This window comes from Triticum dicoccoides, chromosome 2A (assembly GCF_002162155.2).
Source record: "Triticum dicoccoides isolate Atlit2015 ecotype Zavitan chromosome 2A, WEW_v2.0, whole genome shotgun sequence".
NCBI classification, from domain to species: domain Eukaryota; kingdom Viridiplantae; phylum Streptophyta; class Magnoliopsida; order Poales; family Poaceae; genus Triticum; species Triticum dicoccoides.
In genome coordinates this window covers 310,472,129-310,493,708 of record NC_041382.1, presented here as the reverse complement: position 1 = coordinate 310,493,708, position 21,580 = coordinate 310,472,129, and the positions used below count along the sequence as shown (strand labels likewise).

Below are 21,580 nucleotides of genomic sequence, written 5' to 3'. Positions count from 1 at the left end.
TATATATATATATATATATATATATATATATATATATATATATATATATATATATATAAGATAACACTATTCTAATCCCAGGATTAAAATAGTTATTTGGATCACGGCACCCTCTATAAGGCGCGCGGAGGTCTTCCTGAACTCACCCCGATATAATCCATCCAGCCCCGACCACACTAGCCTCAACCCACTCCCCGCGCGGCGGCACCAACCAAAGCCCCGTCGGCGCCGGCCTGCCCACATCTGCACCGCCGCCTGCATCCCGCCTAACGCCACCCCCAGCGAGCCACCACCCCTCCCTGTCCCGCACCCAAAACCCCAGCGACGCGCGCCGCCGCGGCGCCGCCCACCACCAGTATCCCGCGCTGCCGTCGCCGACCACTAGGACCTCTCGCCGCCGCCCACCACCACCTGGATGTCCCCCTCTGCGCACGGATCCGGTCTTGCCCGAGCTCCCCCTGGGACGGATGAACACAGGGCAGAGGCACCTGTGCTGGGAGGAGCAGAATAGGGGCGCCGACACCAGGAATAGCAAGTCGTGCCTCACCCGGCCACCTCCTCGCTTCTCCCTCCGCCGGAGCGTGCCGACGCCCCGTATCCCACCGCCGGTGCCGCTCCTCAACTCTGGCGACGCCAAGAGCCTGCACCACCTTGGGTCTTTACCCACGCAGCCAGTGGCGGCTTCCTCTTCCTCCAGCCGCTCGCGCTCCTCCGTGGAGGACTCCCGTTGTCGCCTCTGTAACCCCTGCCTAAGCATCCATCGCACGTGACCTTCTCTGGCGTGTCTGATCGACCTTCCCATCGTCTCTTGCTTGAACGTCTGAATTGCTGCTGCTCCTCCATGTAAATCTGCTGCTAGATGAAGACCATGTAAATCTGAACGTTCTAAATCTGCTGCACTACTAGGGTTGCTCTGTGTTGTGCCCTTTTGTTGGGTGAAGCTATTCTTATCTGCTAGCTTTGACATAGGCTGGTACATCATTTGGAGCTTGGAATCGATTTCATCATCAGGTGTGTACTTGGACTATCGACAGGTAGCTCTGATGTTTGTTTCTACAATATTGTTTGCAAGTCAGTAATGTTAGTATAAATGCTTCTCTGTTCTTCATCTTATAGTATGTTAAATAAACAAGTGGGTCTGCATCTGCATAAAAAAGAGAGTCCCTTTTTTATTTTGATTCGATAATTCATTTCATATGTTCTTAAAAAAGAATTATGCGTATCCAGTGCTGTGAACAGTCACATCATCGCCAATAGAACGGTCACATCATCGCCAGCAGAGTAGTTAAAACATCCACTCATGGATACCACTATAGAATGAGTAGGTGAATTACTTCTTGTTAGTTAGAACTGATGTATTATGCTTCAGTCTGTGTTCATCTTGAACTACTGCGCACTTGCATTCAGAGGAGTGAAACCAGATCATGTGGCTGTTTGATCAGCTGTTAATTCTTCATGGGCATATCCTCAATTACTAGCCAGTAGTAGTCCAGTTATGTCTGCACTTCATATACAACCGTTTATCTTATTTCCCTCGCCACTTTCAGGTTAAAAAAAGAGTTTTTGGTGGCTCAGTTCAACATATTCACTTGCACTGGAAATACAGGGGACTAGTGATTTGTGGAATTTGAGCTACAGAGAATTGAGGTACTGCTTTGCTTTTGGGATGATTGCGCACCTTTACTGAAAACTCGACCTGCATTACAAAAAGTAGGTACTAGAAAATGAATAAATTGATTTTGTCAGAGCAACTATGCAGAGCAAACTTTCATTTATTTTCCTAAATGACATGCTTTAATTTATCCTATCTTTCTTTACTAACATCATTACTTTTCCTTTCGTGGCAGCCCCCACACACCGCCGCCCCATCCACCATCGCGACAAGCATCCCTGGGATTGCCACGACCTCGCACATGCCATGGGTGTGGCCCTAGATGAGATGCAGCTCCCCTTCGCCCGGCTCCATCTCCCCACCGTTGTCATGACACATGAGTTCAGATGTTAACTAGAATGCTAGAGACGGAATGCTAGAGACGGATTTCTAGGAGCAACAATAGGGGCACCGTTGGATGGCAGCAGCGTTCATGCAACCACAGCAGAGTGCCAGGGAGTTGCAAAAATCCAGATCCTGGGTACTCCATGTGGCCCGTTGTAGTCCGGATTGGGGTGCAGGCGCCGTCCAAGTCCCAATTCCCCAATGATGACCCAACACCATCTCAGTCCAGCACCGTAGCACCAGGGAGGTCGAGGCCATCGCGAGCAGAAGTCCCCAGCAGAAGGTGAGGGTGACAAATTTTGTCTTATGTATTTGTTGATGAGGACATCAATACGATTGTTACACCCACAGCCCCTGCTGCTATACATACTGGACCAATTACTAGAGCTCGTGCACGCCAACTAAATTACCAGGTACTTTCATTTCTTGGTAATGATTCTAATGTTCATGAGAATATGATGCTGCCTAAATTGGATACATTTGTTTTGCTTACAAATGAAGGGCCTAGCTTGGAGAAGGATGAACATTGGAGCAAGAACAAGCATGGAGATGATGGCATGCGCAAGGGGAACAAGAACGGAGTTACAAGTGATGATTTCAGGACTTTGAAGCCACCATAATGGGTGCATGAAGCCTTGGACGAAATATACAAGATGCCACTTCATAAATTTCGTCCCGAGGCTATTTTAGGTGCTGCGTCACCTTATTATTGGGCCAGGCCCATGTAATTTCGAAATACATAAGTATAGGCTATTTTTAGAGTCCGTATGTGTGGGAAAATAAGAGATAGGGTTGATTTCGGACTCCTCCACCAAGGGCCACGAAATTCCCCCCTCTTCCTCCATATATACAGCCCTTAGGGCATCGTTTAGACTTTGGGTTTTGTTTAGATTAAAAGTTCGCCATAGCTGCAACTTCGCGTACTTCGTTTGTGTTCAACGACCAGACAAAGGCGTCACAGAACCCCACCTTGATAAATAAAGCTTTCATCTTATATTCGCAATATCCAGATTGCAATCTTAGTTTCTTGCTTGTTCTTCGTTTGCTCGCAGAAAACAGACCCTCGTGGTCAGGTTGATCGTGCTCCGGCGTGGTCAATAACCTCTCGGAGTTGGTTTAGCGATTGCTAAGGCGCGACGTCCTCGCACGTTCGTAGTCGGATCGTCAAAGTCGACTTCCACCAAAGCGAAATCCACCATCTCATCGAAAGACGGGACACCTTTGCCTCTATTAAGTGGTATCAGAGCTCCAGGTTGCTCGGTGAGATTTTACAGTTTTTCGTAGTTTAGATCGAGTCTGTTCTTCATACCTAGAGTCCACGAAAAAGCCACAAAAAAAATTAGGGTTAGTTCATCATATCCGAACCAATCTGAGCCTTGCATAATCTTTTTAGGGTTTTGCTTTGTTGAATTTGCGGTTGCATCGTCGTGTCTAGTTGCTGGTCTTAGAGTCTAGTCTTTTAGAGTTTCGAGTTCTGGTCATAAGTTGTCATGCCGCCGCCGCACCATCATCATCGCCCCTGCCATCTACCACCACCGCACCGAATCCGTATCCATATACCACCACCAATCCGTGTCCATATACCACCACCGATCCATATCCATATACTACCACCGCTACCACCACCGCTGCCATATACCACCACCATATATCCACCACCAATCCGAGTTCTTTGCTTATTAGGTTTGTTTTCGGGATCCATCTAGATTCCGATTCGTGTTTCCTTGCCGGAGTAGGTTACGGGAAAAAAAAAGTCGGGTAGCCACGCTCCGTTTAGGCCCAAAATTTTTCGAAAACGCATTTTTCAAAAAAAATTCTGGCTATCCTATTTTTAGGTGTTTCTGAGTGTTTTGAGACAGGTGCCATTATAGGAAGTTTTTTTTGACCCGTTTCCAGTTTTTGGGTCCGGGCAGTCGAAAAAAAAAATTGGTCGAAAAAATTTCGTGCCCATCCTGTCAGTTTGAGCTAGGAAGAGTTTTGAGATACTCGCCATTATAGTGATTTTTCGCAAAAAAAAAAGCAGCGCAAAAAAAAGAGCACAAAAAAAAGAGCGAAAAAATAAAAAAATTCAGAGTGTGCTTTTCCCTTGTTTACGTGCCGCACCGTGATTTTGTTAGTGTTCTAGGCTCGCGTCTCTAGCATAGTCTAGCCTAGGACCAGCACAGTACCGTCGTTGAGCGTTTATTCAACTTTGCATCTCTGAATTGATTATTGCTGACCCTTTTTGCTACCATATTATAAGCCTTCCCAGCTCCACATACATCTACGTCGTGCGTTTGACTCTCCCTGGTAATCTCTCTATCCAAGCTTTGAGAGTTTTTGACTACAACGGTTGCCGATCACCGCCTGCTGCTGGGTAAGAACTGGTAAGAATTTGAGATTTGCTTGACGGATTTGTGACACCCACCACCACCACTTGTTTGTAGTCTGTAGGATCATATTCTTGTGTGTTTCTATTGCTGCTAACCATGCCAGGATCACAAGCCGACGAGATTGACTGGGAGAATTTATCGAACAAGGAGCTTCATGATAAGTTTCAGCAAATGATGACTGAACAGGTGCAAGATGTGCTGAACAATTTTGAAGAGGCCATGGAGAAGATCACTGGCCTTGAGAAGACGTTCGAAACAAAGCTCGATAACAAGTTTAATGAATTGCTCGCGCGTCTTCCACCACCACCACCCGCTGCACCTAACGCACCTCTCCAACAACAACAACAACAACGACTACCTCCACGTCGCCAAGCAGACCTCCGCCGAGCAAGCCGTGTTCCTCTTGCGTTTGGCCAAACTATTGGTGCTGCTGTTGATACTTCTGTGGCTCCTGCTGCTGATGCGGAGGAGGATGATTATGTGGGAGATTATGAGGATGAGGTTGATCAAAATCAACACTACGTGCAGCCACCTGTACCACCACCAGCAGGTCGACCTCAGGTATATATTCGTAATGGTAGGCCTGCACCACCACCTCAGGTACGAGATGATGTCCATATTCCTAAACTGAAATTGAATATTCCACCATTTGAGGGTAGATATGTTCCTGATATATATCTTACTTGGGAGGTAGAAACTGAACAACGATTTACATGTTTACAATATCCTGAGGAGAGACGAGTTGCTGCTGCCGTTTGTGCTTTCACTAGTTTTGCATGTGTATGGTGGTCTGAACATTGTAGATTATATCCTATTCCAACTACTTGGGCTGCTTTGAAAACTGCTATGCGTACGCGTTGGGTTCCACCATATTATCAACGTGAATTGCTTCAAAAATTGCAGCGTTTAAGACAAGGGGAAAATTCTGTAGAAGAATATTATCAGGAATTACAAACTGGCATGATTAGATGTGGTATTGTTGAGGAGAATGAAGCTATGCTTGCACGTTTTCTGGGTGGATTAAATAGAGAGATTCAGACCATTCTAGACTATAAGGAGTATACTAATATCACTCGTTTATTCCATCTTGCTTGTAAAGCTGAACGTGAAGTGCAGGATCGACAAGCATTGGGGCGAACTAACTTTTCTGCAGGCCGACCTTCATCATGGACACCACGTGCATCTTCTACTTCAACTGCACCAGCACCTCCATCCGGTGCCACCTCCAGCCATGATACAAGAAAACAGGCACAACCACCATTATCTGCCAAGAGCGCTCCTGCGGGGCCTGCACAGCGTTCTTCTTCTTCCATGGCATCAACAGGGCACACAAGTGATATTATTTGTCGTCGTTGTAAGGGAGGAGGTCATTATGCGAGAGAATGCAAATCTCCGCGTGTGATGATTGCTACCGCGGATGGTGGATATGAGTCCGCTAGTGACTATGATGAGGAGACTTTGGCTCTTATTACACGTGAAGAACATGGTGGAGATGATTCTGATCATGAGACGCAATACATGGCTCCTGAAGACGCTGACAGGTATGAATGTTTAGTTGCTCAACGTGTTTTGAGTGTGCAGGTCACACAAGCTGAGCAAAATCAGAGGCACAATTTGTTCCATACCAAGGGAGTTGTGAAGGAACGTTCTGTGCGCGTCATAATAGACGGAGGGAGCTGCAACAACTTGGCTAGCATGGAGATGGTGGAGAAGCTTTCTCTCACCACAAGACCACATCCACATCCTTACTACATCCAATGGTTCAACAACAGCGGCAAGGTTAAGGTAACACGTACTGTTCGTGTCCATTTTAGTATCTCTACATATGCTGATTATGTTGATTGTGATGTGGTACCTATGCAAGCATGTTCCTTATTACTTGGTAGACCATGGCAATTTGATAAAAATTCTGTACACCATGGTAGAAACAATCACTATACTCTTGTTCATAAGGATAAAAATATTACTTTGCTTCCTATGACTCCTGATTCCATTTTGAAAGATGATATTAATAGAGCTAATAAAGCAAAACAGGAGACGAATAAGAGTTGAAATCAGATTGTGGCAAAAGAATTTGAGCAACAAATGAAGCCTAATAATAAACCATCTAGTGTTGCTTCTGAAATTAAATTGAAAAGTGCATGTTTATTTGCCACCAAATCTGATATTGATGAGCTAGATTTCAGCAAATCTGTTTGCTATGCTTTTGTGTGCAAAGAGGCATTATTTTCATTCGAGGACGTGCCTTCCTCTTTGCCTCCTGCTGTCACTAACATTTTGCAGGAGTTCGCTGACGTCTTTCCACAAGACGTGCCACCGGGATTACCGCCTATTCGAGGGATTGAGCATCAAATTGACTTAATTCCCGGTGCTTCACTGCCAAACCGTGCACCATACCGTACCAATCCAGAGGAGACGAAGGAGATTATGCGTCAAGTACAAGAGCTTCTCGACAAAGGTTATATACGTGAATCCCTTAGTCCTTGTGATGTTCCTATTATTCTAGTGCCGAAAAAGGATGGTACATCACGTATGTGTGTTGATTGTAGAGGCATTAATAATATTACTATTCGTTATCGTCATCCTATTCCTAGGCTAGATGATATGCTTGATGAATTGAGTGGCTCTACAATATTCTCCAAAGTTGATTTGCGTAGTGGATACCATCAAATTCGTATGAAATTGGGAGATGAATGGAAAACAGCATTTAAAACTAAGTTTGGATTATATGAGTGGTTAGTCATGCCTTTTGGGTTAACTAATGCGCCTAGTACTTTCATGAGACTAATGAACGAAGTTTTACGTGCTTTCATTGGACGATTTGTGGTAGTCTATTTTGATGATATACTGATTTATAGCAGATCTTTGGAAGAACATTTGGAACATTTACGTGCTGTTTTTATTCCTCTACGTGATGCACGTTTGTTTGGTAACCTTGGGAAGTGCACCTTTTGCACCGACCGAGTATCTTTTCTTGGCTATGTTGTTACTCCACAGGGAATTGAAGTTGACAAAGCCAAGATTGAAGCTATTGAGAGTTGGCCGCAGCCCAAAACGGTCACACAAGTGAGGAGTTTTCTTGGCCTCGCTGGATTCTATAGGCGTTTTGTGAGAGATTTCAGCACCATTGCTGCACCTCTCAACGAGCTTACAAAGAAGGATGTGCCTTTTGTTTGGGGTACCGCACAGGAAGAAGCCTTCACGGTATTGAAAGATAAGTTGACACATGCTCCTTTACTCCAACTTCCTGATTTTAATAAGACTTTTGAGCTTGAATGTGATGCTAGTGGAATTGGATTAGGAGGTGTGTTATTACAAGATGGCAAACCTGTTGCATACTTTTCTGAAAAATTGAGTGGGCCTAGTCTGAATTATTCTACTTATGATAAAGAATTATATGCTCTTGTTCGGACTTTAGAAACATGGCAACGTTATTTATGGCCCAAAGAATTTGTTATACATTCTGATCATGAATCTTTGAAACATATTAAAAGTCAAGCTAAACTGAATCGTAGACATGCTAAATTGGTTGAATTCATTGAGACTTTCCCTTATGTCATTAAACACAAGAAGGGAAAAGAAAATGTTATTGCTGATGCATTGTCTCGTCGCTATACTATGCTTTCACAACTTGACTTCAAAATATTTGGTTTGGAGACCATCAAAGATCAATATGTGCATGATGCTGATTTTAAAGATGTAATGCAGAATTGTAAAGAAGGAAGAATGTGGAACAAGTTTGTCGTTAACGATGGATTTGTGTTTCGTGCTAACAAGCTATGCATTCCAGCTAGCTCCGTTCGTCTTTTGTTGTTGCAGGAAGCGCATGGAGGAGGATTAATGGGACATTTTGGCGTGAAGAAGACGGAGGACGTACTTGCTACACATTTCTTTTGGCCAAAGATGAGACAGGATGTTGAGCATTTTATTGCTCGATGCACTACATGTCAAAAAGCTAAGTCACGACTCAATCCTCATGGTTTATATATGCCTTTGCCTGTACCTAGTGTTTCTTGGGAGGATATATCTATGGACTTTGTTTTAGGTTTACCTCGAACAAAGAAGGGGAGGGATAGCATATTTGTTGTCGTGGATAGATTCTCGAAAATGGCACACTTTATACCATGTCATAAAAGCGATGATGCTGTTAATGTTGCTGATTTGTTCTTTCGTGAAATTATTCGCTTGCATGGTGTGCCAAATACTATTGTTTCAGATCGTGATACTAAATTTCTTAGCCACTTTTGGAGATGTTTATGGGCTAAGTTGGGGACTAAACTGCTTTTTAGTACTACTTGTCACCCCCAAACTGATGGACAAACTGAAGTAGTCAATAGAATGTTGTCTACTATGCTTAGGGCTGTTTTGAAGAATAATAAGAAAATGTGGGAGGAATGCTTGCCTCATATTGAATTTGCTTATAATCGTTCATTGCATTCTACTACTAAGATGTGCCCTTTTGAAGTTGTGTATGGTTTCCTACCTCGTGCACCTATTCATTTGTTGCCTCTTCCATCTTCGGAGAAGGTTAATTTTGATGCTAAACAACGTGCTGAATTGATTTTAAAAATGCATGAGTTAACTAAGGAAAACATTGAGCGTATGAATGCTAAATATAAACTTGCTGGAGATAAGGGTAGAAAACATGTTGTGTTTGCACCTGGAGATCTTGTTTGGTTACATTTGCGTAAGGATAGATTTCCTGATTTGCGCAAATCAAAGCTAATGCCACGTGCTGATGGTCCCTTTAAGGTGTTAGAGAAAATAAATGATAATGCATATAAACTTGAGCTGCCTGCAGATTTTGGGGTTAGTCCCACTTTTAACATTGCAGATTTGAAGCCTTATTTGGGTGAGGAAGATGGACTTCCGTCGAGGACGACTTCATTTCAAGAAGGGGAGGATGATGAGGACATCAATACAATTGTTACACCCACAGCCCCTGCTGCTATACATACTGGACCAATTACTAGAGTCGTGCACGCCAACTAAATTACCAGGTACTTTCGTTTCTTGGTAATGATTCTAATGTTCATGAGAATATGATGCTGCCTAAATTGGATACATTTGTTTTGCTTACAAATGAAGGGCCTAGCTTGGAGAAGGATGAACATTGGAGCAAGAACAAGCATGGAGATGATGGCATGCGCAAGGGGAACAAGAACGGAGTTACAAGTGATGATTTCAGGACTTTGAAGCCACCATAATGGGTGCATGAAGCCTTGGACGAAATATACAAGATGCCACTTCATAAATTTCGTCCCGAGGCTATTTTAGGTGCTGCGTCACCTTATTATTGGGCCAGGCCCATGTAATTTCGAAATACATAAGTATAGGCTATTTTTAGAGTCCGTATGTGTGGTAAAACAAGAGATAGGGTTGATTTCGGACTCCTCCACCAAGGGCCACGAAATTCCCCCCTCTTCCTCCATATATACAGCCCTTAGGGCATCGTTTAGACTTTGGGTTTTGTTTAGATTAAAAGTTCGCCATAGCTGCAACTTCGCGTACTTCGTTTGTGTTCAACGACCAGACAAAGGCGTCACAGAACCCCACCTTGATCAATAAAGCTTTCATCTTATATTCGCAATATCCAGATTGCAATCTTAGTTTCTTGCTTGTTCTTCGTTTGCTCGCAGGAAACAGACCCTCGTGGTCAGGTTGATCGTGCTCCGGCGTGGTTAATAACCTCTCGGAGTTGGTTTAGCGATTGCTAAGGCGCGACGTCCTCGCACGTTCGTAGTCGAATCGTCAAAGTCGACTTCCACCAAAGCGAAATCCACCATCTCATCGAAAGACGGGACACCTTTGCCTCTATTATTTGTTGTGTCTCTCCTTTTTCTACCAGTCTACCAGGAAGACTACTTCGTGAACCACATGAAGAGTGGTGTGCAGGGGAAACAAGAATTACGACCCCTCCATCCCATGCGAGCAGTATGAAAGACAGGGAAGTTCATCCTGGCAGACTATGTAGCTCAGTGTGTATGTTAAATGAAGGAAAAAGAAATAGCAGGTGTCCAGCAGCATCAGTGTGTGGCTCCCCTATAATTCTTCTCTCTGTGCGTGTGCACACGCGCTGCACATGAGGATAAGTACGAGATAAAATGGAGGCGTCCGGGCCAGGACCTGGCGGAGTAGATTGGCCGGAGTAGTTGGGCATGGCCATGGCATCCGACCGCAGACGATGACGAATCCGCAACGTTGTAGCTTGCTGCCGTCGGGTGCGTGCATTCTGTTGGTGTGTCGCGTGAGTGGTCAGTGTGTGCGTTGTGCTAGTAGTATGTCCCATGAGTGGTGAGTGTGTGCGATGTGCTAGTAGTATGTGCTGATGTGCAGGGTGCATGCATGTATGAGTGCACATGCGTGTTGTCACACACGAACTCAAAAATGTTTCAGATTTTGTAGCCAACTCGTGTGCACCACAGCTGTTCGTGTTTATGACCCAAAAGGAGAATATTACATTTATACTAAGCAAGAAAAAAATACAGAGACATTTTATCAGGTATTCTCCTGATTTAATGTTCATTTCTTTGTACTTATGCATGTATAGAACCAAGCCCATTTAATTTATATTTTTAAAACTTTCATTTATATCATAGAAAACATGAGGGTACATGAAAGGATACTACGACATTCAATATGTTTTTAACGCAAAAACAATAAATTACAAAAAAGGATGAAGTTCAACCACTAAAAATAGGGGAGTCCAGGAATAAAAAAATGGGGTTAACAGAAACAAAAAGGGAATTTAACACAATCATGAGAAGTATGCGGTACAAAATGTTTGGAAATTTAGACATAGAATTGAGGGAAAAGTTTAATTTTTTAAAGTGGATTTTCCCTATTTCTAAAAAACCTAGAGGTTCAAATTTAAATAACGGAGAAGTTCAATATTTATTACAAAACCAAGAAGGTTAAAATAAAAGAACAGCGCAACTTAATGTTTATAAAAAACAGAGGTCAAAATTTTCAACAATCAGTTCAACAAAGTTTATAAAAAATGGGGTTTTTCGAGTATGTTTATAAAACCAGTGTTCAAATTTAAATAATTGAGCGCTTCGATGTATATTACATAACTGAGATTTTCCCTGTTACTAAAAGAATAGCCCAAAGAAGTTCGAATTAAAAATAGAGCAGTTAAAAAACTTAAATGCATTTTCCCTTTAAAAAACTAGAGGTTCAAATTTAAACAAGGGAGAAGATCAATATTTATTACAAAATCAAGAAGGTCAATTTAAAAAAAAGTGCAGTCCAACATGAAAACAACCGGAAGTTCTGCTACTACATAGTGTGTGTATCATATGAGAAAAAAGAGAAAAAATGACAAAGTCTAAATTTTTTGTTGCTAGAAGTTCAGGTGCTCCGCCAGGAAAAGTTAAAAAAATTGTAGTGAGAAAGGTTCACCGTGTATGTACATGTTCAAAACCCAAAAAAAATCAGGAAGTTCAAAAAAATAACGAAGAAGTTCAATGATTACAAAACATAGATTTTCCTCGTTATTAAAATAATAAAGTTGTTTCTTTTCCACAAATTTCAGAAGCTACATGATTTGTGTAAATCAAACAAACAACTGATGAATTATGAACAAAAACACATGGTAGAAGTTTGATGTGAAAAAAACAACCCGGGTTGCATTCCAGATGTGAATGGAAGAAAACAAAACTAAAATGCTAAAAAGTTTGCTGCAAGAAGTTCACGTGCTCCTTCAAGCTCAAATCAAAATTGCTTGCGCAAGAAGTTCATTATTCATTTACTTAAAAAAGGTCCAAAATACAAAAATAGAGCGGTTTGATATTTCAAAAATTACTTAAATTTTCCTTGCTATATAAAATCAAGAAGTTCAAATTAAATAATGGAGTAGTTCGATGTACACAAAAAACTCAAATTCTTTCTGTTTTTAGGAAAAATAAAAGCATGAAGTTCAATTTTAAGAAAATTGTTTGATGCTTATTTAGAAACCATATTTTTTCTACACATAAAACTAAAAAGTTCAAATTAAAATAGCAGAGAAGTTTGAAGTTTTGAAGACACTCATATTTTTTTTCTTGTTACTAAAGAATAAAATGAAAAAACTCAAATTAAAATGAAAGGATATAACTAAAAAAGATGGAGAAGTTCGATGATTATAGAAAACAAAGATTTTCCTCACTCATTCTTAAAGAATGGAAACAAGAAGTTCAAAAATAAAAAACAAGAAGTTCAACATTTAAAAGTAGAGCGCTTCAAAATTTCATAAAAAAAGATTAAGAAATAAAATGAGGAAGTCCATATTAAAAAGATGGAGAAGTTCGATGATTATAGAAAACTCAGACTTTCCTTGTTAATAAAGAATGGAAACAAGAAGTTCAAAAATAAAATAAAAACAAGAAGTTCAACATTTAAAAATAGAGCGCTTCTTTCATAAAAAAAGATTAAGAAATAAAACCAGGAAGTCCGTATTAAAAAGATCGAGAAGTTCGATGATTATAGAAAACTCAGAATTTCCTCGTTATTAAAGAATGAAAACAAGAAGTTCAAAAAATAAAAAACAAGAAGTTCAACTTTTAAAAATAGAGCGCTTCAAAATTTCATAAAAAGGGATTAAGAAAATCAGATTAAAAAATCATAAAAAAATCTCAGATATTTTCACGTAACTGAGAGAAGTTCAGATTGATAACTGCCAGAAGTTCACGTACTACACGGTGTGCATTTTGTATTAAAAAAAGAATAAAAAAGCAAACTCTAAAAGTTTTGTTGTTATAAGTTCAAGTCCTCCATCGGATAAAGTTGAAAAATTATTGTGAGAGAGGTTTGCACAAAAGGTATATCATTTATGTAACACAGACGAAATGAATGGGAAAATTTCAAATGAAAATATATCACAGAAGTTCAACGTGAAAACAGCAGGAAGTTCGACTACTATGTGAATGAATTTCAGATGAAAAAACTTTTAAAATCGTCGCGAGTATGAAAAAACGATCAACACGGGAAAGTTACGTGTTTACATCAGCTTTCCACCAGTATATTCTTTGCTCAATTCAGATGAGTGTTCCTTGGTGGATGGAGAGCTACGGGCAAGAAAATCACGTGCAAAACAGAGTGAAGTTCAGGTACACGCACCGAGAAGTTCAGGTTCTTCACGCGGTGCATTTTCGAATAATCTGTTCCGTGATAAAGGTAGGAAGAATGATCTCGCCATTTTCGCAATTACTTGAAAACGGCTAGAACCATCAACATGAAAAAGTTTCGCATTTTTTATAGCTTTTCAACGGTATATTATTTGCCCCATTCCGATAAAGTTTGTAGAAATTACGGTAAAAATACGTTTTAACCATTTTCAAAACTAACATAAAACCGTAATGAATTAGGAGAAACAATATATACAAAACAGTTTCGCATTTCTTCAAGCTTTGCAACGCCATATCATTTGCTGCATTTGGACGTACGGTTAAAAAATTAGCTCGAAAATACGAACTCGGTGGAACTTGTACCATTTTCTAAATTACTTTTAAACCATTCAAAATTAGAAAAAACTTTTAACATAAAAAAGTAGCGCATTTTCATAAACTTTCCAACGCCATATTATTTGCCTCAATTGGATTAGCCGTTTAGAAATGGCGTCGAAAATACGAACTGGGGTGTTCGGTTTGCGAAATTTTACGATTTTCCGAATTACTCTTTAACCATAGGGAATTAGAGAAAACTTTCAAAATGTGGAAGGAGCAGTTTTGCAGCAGCTTTCCAACGCCATATTATTTGCGTCATTCCGATAAACGGTTTAAAAATGCGATCAAAAATACGATTCACGTTTTTTATGTGAAGAAATAACGGTTTTCAAAAGTGCTCTTAAACCGCTTACATTTTGCCAAAATTTTAACTTGGGTCATGATACTGATGTCCATAGCTATCCAACGGTATATCGCAAGCCTCATTTGGACACCTTTTAGCTGAAGTTCAACCTAGTACTCGGGGAAGGTCAGGCGCGTTACTCGGGAAGTTCATGTTGTGATCAAAATATTATTCTGATCCCGTGATCAGAATAGTGTTTATATATATATATATATATATATATATATATATATATATATATTCGCAACTACACGTGCGTGTTAGCAAGATCATTTGTGTGTCGCTTTGCGAGTTTTCATTCATTGTGAGAGAAACGGGAAAGAACTTCAAACAGTTCGGCCGCAAGGTGCGGCCAGAGGCGTAGGCCTTGTTGGTATTTTAATTTCAAGAAATGCAAATAGAGTCCAAAAAATAATGAACATCATTGTGTCACTGTCGCGTGCTCTCACGATCGCATGGAAAAAATTTGGTAAAGTTTGGCACAAGTTTTGGTGCTCGCACCTTCCATACCGAAGCATCTCACAAGAAGGATCATAGTTTCCTAAAGGAGATGCGGTACTTCAGACTATAAATCCTCAGTTACTAGCTACATCGTTCAGGCCCATTTCAGGTTGTCTGCTATGTTTAAGTCATTCTTTGCACTTACCTTGCATTGCATTTTAGTGCATATATGTAACGCCCACGATGCGGTTATATCTCCCACGTGTCGAAGCATGACTTAGAGGCATAACCGCATTGTAAGCAATGTCGCAAGAGGGGTAATCCTTACATCCCATGTACTGAATCAGAAAAGAGGTACATAGTTGGCTTACAATCACCACGTCACACAATAGCATAAATATATCATTACAATCATCCAGATACAATCACGGTCCGACTACAGAACCAAAATAAAGACAACCCCAAATGCATAATGTTCCCCGATCGCCCCAACTGGGCACCACTACTGATCGTCTGGAAAGGAAACATAGTATCGGCCTGAGTCCTCATCGAACTCCCACTTGAGCTCAGTCGCATCTCCTGGAACGGTATCATCGGTCCCTGCATCTGGTTTTGGAATAATCTGTGAGTCACGGGGACTCAGCAATCTCACACCCTCGCGATCAAGACTATTTAAGATTATAGGTAGGGTAAAAGGGTCTGATGTGGAGCTGCAGCAAGCACTAGCATATATGGTGGCTAACATACGCAAAAGAGAGCGAGAAGAGAAAGGCAAGGCACAGTCGAGAATCTATGATCAAGAAGTGATCCTAGAACAACCTACGTTCAAGCATAACACGAGACCGTGTTCTCTTCCCGGACTCCGCCGAAAAGAGACCATCACGGCCACACACTCTGTTGATTCATTTTAATTAAGTTAAGTTTCAGGTTTTCTACAACCGTACATTAACAAATTCCCATCTACCCATAACCGCGGGCATGGCTTTCGAAAGTTCAAATCCCTGCAGGGGTGTCCCAACTTAGCCCATCACAAGCTCTCACGGTCAACGAAGGATATTCCTTCTCCCAAGACAATCCGATCAGACTCGGAATCCCGGTTACAAGACATCTCGACAATGGTAAAACTAAACCAGCAAAGCCACCCGAATGTGCCGAAAAATCCCGATAGGAGCTGCACATATCTCGTTCTCAGGGCACACCGGATTGTCCAGGGTTCCGGTAGGCCAGCCCAGAGTTGCCCCTGGTGGCCACCGGCAGCTGACAGGTTGGACCAACACTCAGAGGAGCACTGGCCCGGGGGTTTAAAATAAAGATGACCCTTGAGTCCGTGAAACCCAAGGGAAAAGGCTAGGTGGCAAATGGTAAACCAATGTTGGGCCTTGGTGGAGGAGTTTTATTCAAGGCGAACAGTCAAGGGGTTCCCATTATAACCCAACCGTATAAGGAACGCAAAATCAAGGAACATAACACCGGTATGATGGAAACTAGGGCGGCAAGAGTGGAACAAAACAACAGGCATAAGGCCGAGCCTTCCACCCTTTACCAAGTGTATAGATGCATTAGAGTAAACAAGATATAATAATGATATCCCAACAATAAACATGTTCCAACAAGGAACAAACTTCAATCTTCACCTGCACCTAGCAACGCTATAAGAGGGGTTGAGCAAGCTGTAACATAGCCAAACAATGATTTGCTAGGACAAGGTGGGTTAGAGGTTTGACATGTCAATATGGTAGGCATGATAAGGCATGTGGTAGGTATCATAGCATAGGCATAGCAAAAGAGCGAGCATCTAGCAAGCAAAGATAGAAGTGATTTCGAGGGTATGGTCATCTTGCCTACAAAGTTCTCCGAGTTGATGTTAGCTTGATCCTCGTAAGCATACTCAATGGGCTCATCGATCACATACTCATCTCCCGGCTCTACCCAAAGCAAGAACACAAACAAAGGGAACCGCAATCAACCACGGCAATGCGCAAGCAACATGATGCAAAACATGGCATGATATGCGGGATGTAATATACAATGCAAGGAAAGATTGAACCTGGCCTCAACTTGGAAAACCAAGAGTGCCACTGGAAAGATGAGTTTCTTTCGGTCGAAATCGATATAAAGATCACCGGAATTGAATGCACGGTTTGCAAATGACAAGCAAAACAAATATGGCACCGATCTGCGATTAACAGCACGAGGCCATCTAAATGCATCAAGAACAACAGGCTACTGCACCCTAACATAGCAACAAAGCACATGGTAGTGATCCACTCAAGATGCTTGACAAAAGATGAACACTGAGCTACGGCTAATTCACTCAATAGCAGGTTCAAACAAGCATGGCAAAAGTGCAAAAGATATCAGGTTACAGACTTAGTGAAATTAACATGTCAGGAATTTAACATGAGGAAGCAATGTTTAGAGCAAGATAACAACATGCTACGGGAACATATCATGGCAAAGCAAGGCATGGCATGAAGCTACTCAAAGCATACAACAAAGATCCCTTACTGACCATAAGCCAAAAGGGATTAGAAAATACAATGGCAACCATGTGAACATAGCAACTTGCGTTAACAGATTCAGACTTGGCAGAAAACTGGAACATGGCAAAACATATTCACGTAGGCATGTTTGCAACCTCGATACACTCACCACAAGGCATTGCATGACAAACTAAGCATACATCCAGCAAGTAGACATGATAAACTAGCTAACCATGGCAAGAACACTCTCATAGCATGCATGGATAAACTATAACAACCTCCGCAAAATTGCTTAACATGTAAACAATCTGCCAAGAACATTTTATAGCAAAAGTAGAGCTCGATTGAGTCAAGCTAGGGTGCTCGATAATTGCAAACAAAGACATGGATGGATAGAGCATAACAATATCTCAAAATGATCCTTACTGAACATGCTCAAAAGAGACATGGATCACCCTATAGCAACATGAATACTTGGCATAAAAAATATTATCAGGGAAAAGACAGAAGATTTCTAAGTCCCTGAAATCAGCAACATCACGAGAGTTACTTTGCATGCTTGTGCTAGTCATCACAAAGATCACAAAAATACATGTCATACACCCCTGTAAAGATGGCATGGCATACTTCAAAACACATGTAGGGCTCAACATCATAGGAGGCACACATTAAACATGGCAAAAATGACAAATGTCCAAATCCTGATAAGAATCTGAAACTAACATTGCATAGAACACTTGCAACAGCATTTAGGGCATCAAGATGAACTCAAATGAATATGGTGCAATAGAATGAAATGAAGTACACATCGAGACGAACAATTTGATATGCTACACGCCCAAAATGAAGCCACGGATGCAAAGTTATGGCATGATGAAAAATGCTAAAAAGTACTGGGACTTAGGAGAAAAATTAGGTCAACCCTCAAGTTCCAGATCTGGATCGGGCATGGTCTCCGAGGTTCGTCGCCGTTCGCACCGGAGTCGACGAGGACGGCGGCCAGAGTCGTCGGGGACGCCGGAGGAGCGGGATCCGGCCGGAGAGCTCGCTGGGGCGGCGAGGGGCGGCAAGGGCGGCGGTGGCGCGGCAGGACGGCGCATGCGGAAGGAGCTGGGCGGCGCGGCGCACGGCGAAGGTGGCAGTGGCGGCCAGCGACAAGGTGGGCGAGGCGGCGCCGGCGCGGTTGCTGCGGCGTGGGGCGGCGCGGCGAAGGAGGAGGTCGGGCGGCGCGATGGGCCTCGGGGGCCCGCCTTCGGCTCGGCGGGCCGGCAGCGGAGGGAGGAGGCCGGGCGAATGGCATGATGCCACATGGCGGCAGCGGCGCGGGTCGGACACGTCCGGCCGGCGATTTTCGTCCGGCGGCGCGAGGAGAGGGAGAGGGTTAGGGTTTGACCCGGGATTTGGACAGGGTGCACATATTTATAGGTAGAGGGAGCTAGGAGGCTCCAAATTGAGCATGGTTTGCGGCCACGCGATCGTGATCGAAATACCGAGATGATGTAGGGGGTTTAGGTGGGTTTTGAGCCACTTTGGAGAGGTGCTGGGCTGCAACACACACGAGGCCTTTTCGGTTCCTCGGTTAACCGTTGGAGTATCAAACGAAGTCCAAATGGCATGAAACTTGACAGGCGGTCTACCGGTAGTAAACCAAGGCCACTTAGCAAGTCCCGGTCCAATCCGAGAACGTTTAACATCCGCACATGAAAAGAGGTAAAAGTGGACACCAGAGGACATAGGAGCGCCGGAATGCAAAACGGACAACGGGGAAAATGCTCGGATGCACGAGACGAACATGTATGCAAATGCGATGCACATGATGACATGATATGAGATGCATGACAAAGACAAAAGCAACACGAAGACAAAACCCAACAACGAGGAATATCATAACTTAGTGCCAAAAATGGCAAGAGTTGGAATACAATTATGGCAGGTTACATACGGGGCGTTACAACACTCCACCACTACGAAAGGATCTCGTCTCGAGATCTAGGACTGGAAAAACTCCGAATATTCGGAACGGATGTGGTCCTCGCGTTCCCATGTGGCTTCACGGTCGGAATGATGTCACCACTTCACTTTCAGGAATTTGATAGACTTGTTGCGAGTCTTGCGCTCAGTTTCTTCAAGAATAGCAACGGGATGCTCATGATAAGATAGGTCTTCTTGAAGATCAATCTCTTCGAAGTTGACGGTGTGGTCAGGAGTCTTGAAACACTTGCGGAGCTGAGACACGTGAAACACGTCGTGCACGTTTCCGAAGTTGGATGGAAGCTCAAGTTGATAGGAGAGATCGCCTCTTTTGCCAATGATCTTGAAAGGACCCACGTATCTAGGGGCAAGCTTCCCTTTGATACTGAAGCGACGAGTACCTTTCATTGGAGAGACGCGGAGGTAGACATGGTCTCCATTCTCGAAAGCCAAGTCACGATGCTTGCTATCATAGTAACTCTTCTGGCGCGATTGCGCAGCTTTGAGATTTTCACAAATGACTTTGCACATTTCTTCAGCCTCCGTGATCAAGTCATTTCCAAGAAGTTGGCGTTCACCGATCTCTGACCAGTTAAGAGGAGTACGGCACTTCCTGCCATAGAGAATCTCGAATGGGGCCTTGCCCGAACTCGCTTGGAAGCTGTTGTTGTAGGAGAACTCGGCATATGGAAGACAATCTTCCCACTTCATACCGAAAGAAATGACACATGCCCTGAGCATATCTTCAAGAATTTGATTGACTCACTCGACTTAGCCACTGGTTTGAGGATGAAAGGTTGTGCTGAAGTGAATATTGGTGCCCATGGCCTTCTGAAAGGAATCCCAGAACTTAGAGGTGAAGATGCTTCCATGATCAGAAGATATCAACTGCGGAATGCCGTGCAAGGAGACAATCCTGGAGGTATATAGCTCTGCCAACTGAGTTGTTGTGATAGATTCTTTGATAGGAAGAAAATAAGCCACTTTGGTGAGCTTGTCGATGACAACAAAGATAGCATCATTGCCACGCTTGGACTTGGGAAATCCAGTCACGAAGTCCATCTCAATATGGTCAAACTTCCATTCCGGAATGGCAAGAGGTTGGAGGAGACCAGCTGGTCGTTGGTGTTCTGCTTTCACTCTTATGCAGACATCACATTCATTAACGAATTTAGCAATCTCACGCTTCATTCGAGCACCAATATGACTGCTTGAGGTCATGGTACATCTTTGTACTTCCAGGGTGGATAGATAGCAGTGAATTGTGAGCCTCGTTCATAATGACTTTACGAAGGTCACCTTTAGGAACAACAATGTGATCCTCGAAGAATAGAGTATCCTTGTCATCAAGACGATAGCACTTGTACTTGGGTTGACTCTTGGCAATCCCAATCTTCACCTTCTTCACCATAGCATCAAGAAGTTGAGCCTCGCAAATCTGATCTTCCAAAGTAGGAGAGACTTGGAGGTTGGCAAGGAATCCTTGAGGAACAACTTGGAGATTAAGTTTATGGAAAGCTTCACAAAGCTCTGGTTGGTAGGCTTGAGAATCCAACTGTTGTAGTAAGCCTTCCTGCTCAATGCGTCAGCAATGACATTGGCCTTGCCTGGAGTGTATTCGATACTCGGATTATACTCTTGAATCATTTCGACCCAACGAGCCTGCCTGAGGTTGAGGTTGGGCTGAGTGAAGATATACTTGAGACTCTTATGATCAGTGAAGATGTCCACTTTCCTTCCCAACAAGAGATGTCTCCATGTTAAAAGAGCATGGACAACTGCCGCCAACTCGAGGTCGTGAGTGGGGTAGTTCTTTTCGTTGGGCTTCAACTGTCGAGAGGTATAGGCCACAACTTTCTTCTCTTGCATCAATACTGCACCGAGACCTTGAAGGGAAGCATCACAGAAAACCTTGAATGGTTTGGATTCATCAGGAGGAGTCAGAACTGGAGCTGTGACTAACTTCTCTTTCAGGGTGTTGAAAGCGATGTCACATTTAGGCGACCAAACATACTTCATATGCTTCTGGAGAAGGTTGGAAAGAGGCTTTGCGATCTTTGAGAAGTTCTCAACGAACCTTCGATAATAGCTTGCGAGCCCAAGGAAGCTGCGGAGTTGCTTCACATTCTGAGGCGCTTCCCAGTTCACAATTGCAGACACGTTCTCAGGATTAACAGCTATGCCCTTGGCGGAGATGATATGCCCAAGGTAGAGAACCTCATCGAGCCAAAACTCGCACTTTGAAAACTTCGCATAGAATTGATGTTCTCTAAGTTTATCCAGCACCAATCTCAAGTGTTTGGTATGATCCTCCTTGTTTTTGGAAAAGACCAAAATGTCATCGAGATAGACCAAGACGAAGTCATTTGTGTAGGTGTTGAAGATGAAGTTCATCATGCAAGAGAATGTTGGAGGGGCGTTGACAAGGCCGAAAGACATGACAGTGTATTCGTATGAACCATAGGTTGTTCTGAATGCTGTCTTGGGGA

General features: G+C 42.8%; 1 long non-coding RNA gene across 1 annotated transcript; it reads left to right on the top strand.

Moving 5' to 3' along the window:
- The first annotated feature begins 176 nt into the window (after nt 1-176).
- Nucleotides 177-10,869, top strand: LOC119354451. The gene is made up of 4 exons (XR_005170943.1): nt 177-1,011; nt 1,548-1,647; nt 1,848-2,279; nt 10,264-10,869. It is a non-coding gene; the product is annotated as an uncharacterized LOC119354451 (long non-coding RNA).
- Nucleotides 10,870-21,580: the final 10,711 nt, after the last annotated feature.